Here is a 4,429-nt window from a genome sequence, read left to right as displayed (position 1 = left end):
ATTCAGAGCACGTAGTTACTGAGTTCAAGTTAACTCGAGGTAAATTACAAATTGTGTAAAGCAACAAGAATACAAGTGTTTGGAAAGGGAGTTGTAGGATGAGGTGTTACGTTATCACAATACAATAATTTTACTATTTGGTTTGTGAATGTTAAGATAAGTCGATATAACTCCTGCGGGGTTCATTTTAGCATACAGCAATATTCGTGTTAAGCAAACAACGTGTGGTTGTTGAACACTATTGTAATTTCAGTTTGTTTGAAATATCACGTAAAAACACATAAACAGACAATATTACTCATAAAAATATAGTGCTACTGTATTTTAAATTATCGTTATGCATATTATTAATATGTTTCATATTTAAAAAAAAAAAAGTAAAGAATGTCTTATTTTACCAGGCGAAGTTAGGGCTAAGAAGCCCTCTCTAACACTTAACCTGGGGACCAACGGCTTAAAGGTGACTTCCGAACCACCACAATATTTATCCTAATACCAAACAATTCTTCATCTAGTGCTGTATTTGCTTGACTTACAGAGGTAGACATGGGTGCTCCATAACGAGCTTTTTTTATTACTCTTACAATTCACTAGTAATTGAGTAATCTATGCTATTATTTATTATTTATATTACTTAGTTTAACAAGAATTAATATTAATTTATCTTCAATGTTTTCTCCCACTTCTTCGGAATAGAGGGTAGATTTCACATCTGGCTGTTATCTCAAAATTTCAAACTGAGCATGCATTACTATTAGGTTAAATATATAATGTCCACAACAGTGATGATACAATGTCTCTAAGGATTGGCATGTTAATAATATATTTACAACTGTTTGAAGTAATTACAATCCCCACATAAAAATCGTTATAAGCGTACATGTTTATGTATAGAGAAAGGCGGAACTAATGCATGAAAAATACAGCAGTAGTATTTGTATGTACATGAAAAGCTAAACTCAAGAGGGTTGTTGCTATATAATGATTTATAATGTGTGCCTTTACTTGGTTTGTAGTGTTTTAAATATTAATTATTTGTAATAATTATTATAAACAAGTAATAATAAGTTTATTCATCGTTAGAGCGTCACGAGCATATGACTAGAGGGGCTGGAAAATTTCATTTCTATCTGTCCGCACGATATCTCGAAAACGAGTTAATCTATAGACTTGAATTCCTGTATAAAGTTTCATTTATATATTAGAAACATTGAGTTCGATGATGGTGCATATTAACACTTTTACCGTATCACCGGTCTGTGAGACCGGAGGGGAATTTCATGTTTCTGAAATTGGCACTACTGGTGTTCGGTTGCCCCCTCCACGCTCAGTAGCTGTCAACCGGTCTCTCCTAAGCCGTTTTTGATTGGTTTTAGTTTGTCTAGGGCGTTTGACCTTTAATCAGTTCAGTTATTTTGTGAGCGCTACGGTCTACTGTACCGGAAGATACGGTTACTGTAACTATTCTACCGGTCTGTCATACCGGGTGATACTGTTTAAAGTGTGAATAGTTATTACGTGTTTTGTATATATGTTTTTATGTTTTATTATAATTTGATATAATCATGAGTGACTCGGAAATTTTAAAAGTGAACGATGGAAGATTTAACGAGCGACTTTTACAACTCCTACATAACGTTGAAGGGGATGATAGTGACGATGAACCTGTTGACGATTCAGATGAAGATCCAAACTATGTAGTGTCTGATAACCAACTAAACCAAAGTGAAAGTGATGATAGTTTTGCTGTTGATGAACCCCAGCTGGAAGATGAAGATGACATCCACTATAGTGTCGAAAATTATTTGGTGGAATCTGAAGATGACGTTTTTGGGGGAAAGATGGTAGCGTATGGTGCAGAAAGGAACCACCCAAGCAGCGCAGAACACCTCAACATAAAATTTTGAGGGGACCATTACCCGGGCCTACTGCAAGAGCAAGAACCTTAGGTAACAATCCACTCATTACAAGATTTGAATTCATGAAACGTCTGACCTTAAAACTTATAAAGCCTCACATGACAAGACGCCTAGAAATTCAAAATTTGCCAAGAGACATTGGACGCGTCATCACGGAGTACGTTGGAGAAACAGAAGCTGCAAATCCTAATGAATGTGTTCCTACTGACAAACCGGAAAAAACGGACATGTTTCAAGTGCCCAGCTGCTAAGAAAAGAAAAACCAATTGCAAATGTATCAAATGCAGACAACCCATCTGTTTGTAGTGCAGCAGAAAGTTGTACATTTCATGTGTTCAGAATATCTAAAATCTGTGGATACTCTTTTTGTATGTACTTATGCCTTTTTTAACTTTTAATTGCTTTGGTAAAAATGTATGTGTATTTTTGATACCTATAAATACAGCTTTATACTATACCAGTATTCTAGAATATTATTTTCCATCCTAAATTCCCTAAATTATTAAATTTTATAATTTTTTGCAATTAAAAAAAATTTTTAAATATTAATTGTAGTTTTGTTATCAACAGGGAATAATTGTAAATATATTTTGTGTTTAAATCTGAACTAAAAAACAAGAATAGCCCAAAAACAGCAAAAACCTCCCTCAGGTCTGTGAGACCGGATGATACTGTAAGTGATTGTAATTTCATGAAACGGTAAATGTGTTAAGCTAAGGGATTTGGCTGAGCGTTAGCGAATATCTTTATATTGGTATTAACGAACTCAGTAAGAATATAAGCGATTTTAACATGTAACATATTAAAAGTATTAGGGTTACTATCGAAACACATACAACATTACATTATTGTGACTTGGAGTATAGACTTTTATTATTTAAACATTGATATGAAACTCAATCTAATGAAGAAAATATGAATCTATTCTGTGGCAAGACATATTGACATATTTTTCATTTGTAGACTCATTTATAAATATCCGAAAATGAGTTCCATGGTGGTGCAAGTCCAACCATGGCATTTGGCTGATCTTCGTTGAAGGCTACCACTCAGTGAGGTGACACAATTTCTTTTTTGTTTGCCGTATCATTGTCTGTCGCTCTATCTCGTCATTAATGCAAGGAGGTATTGGCTGGATTATATTTATTTTAATATATTATTATTAATATATTAATATTTTATTTTTTTTACATACAACTTATATTTATTTCAGACATAAAATTCAAACATCTATCTTACTTGTTGCTGCGTTGGAGTGGGTATTGATTGTAAGTTGATCGTTAAAAAAGTTGTTTTTAAAAGATAAATAATTTATAATTAATTGTAAAATGAGACAAATTCTAAATTAGTTTTAGTAAGAATAAGTATTAAAATGTGTGATTTGGGTTAAAAAAGGTCAATTTGACGGGAGCATAATGTCCGCCCCTTGAAAAAAAATTCACCCGTGTGCTCTCTAATAAATACGACTATTATTTTCAAGTGGTCTTAATTTTATTGCTATTAAATTACATAATTTCTCATCAAACACTTAACTTCTCTTCCTATCACTGACATCCTTATTTCTTTAACACAGTTCGTAATTTGCTTTGAGTTAAGTTCAGCTCAGTCACTACGTGCTCTGAATGTCTTAAAAAGAAAGTTAAATGAAACAACAAATCTTGAGTAGTTCGTAAAATAAGTAAGCATATTTATTTTGTAAAGGAAACAAAATTCAAGAAAAGAGTATATAGATTTACATTAATAGTAATGTCTCAGTAATGTTCTCATATAAATTAATATTTTTTAATAATTTTAATACAGCGTGTACACAATACAAATTTGAATGAAACGAAAGAGGATTATACTGTTGAGATTTATTATTTATTTTAGGAGTAATCAGAATATTAAAATATACAATCTGGAAAACAAGAATTGAAATAAAAAATAGTTCAGAGTAAGTAATCTATGGGAAGAGTCGATGGTCGCACGGGCGAAGACGTTAGAATTAGGATAACGAAGATTCAAACCCTGTTTGTGACTGACTGGCTACCACCGAAACTGTATTGTATCTACTTATAGATTTTGAAAAGATTTGATATGATCCTCCCACAGTTCATTGGCCCATGACTATGGACAAAAATAGAATTTAAAGGTGATATGCCTCTTCTTTTTTATAAATCAGTAAAGAGTATTAAAATCGTCACTTTTGCATAGTTACTTATATTTTTATTTTTAAATAAAATTAAAAACCAGGCCTACTATTATATTTAATTTCACAACCATTTAGAGGCAAATTTCAGACTTTTTTTATTTAACTCTAATTTGAATACATTTCCCTATTTCTCGGCTTTTTTGTCTCGTCAAATTGAGTATTATTTTCAGCTGTAGTGGAAAGAAAATTATGTAAAATATTGTTGTAATGACTTGGTTTGTCCATGGGTAATAAACAACAAACACTTTGTAGCAAAAATGGTCTGCATAATGCCGAGGCGTTCTCAAATAATTACTAGCATAAATGTGTGCGACTGTAA

Source organism: Homalodisca vitripennis, unplaced genomic scaffold, assembly GCF_021130785.1.
Source record: "Homalodisca vitripennis isolate AUS2020 unplaced genomic scaffold, UT_GWSS_2.1 ScUCBcl_3392;HRSCAF=8910, whole genome shotgun sequence".
In the NCBI taxonomy this organism is placed as follows: Eukaryota; Metazoa; Arthropoda; class Insecta; order Hemiptera; family Cicadellidae; genus Homalodisca; species Homalodisca vitripennis.
This window is presented reverse-complemented; position numbering follows the sequence as displayed.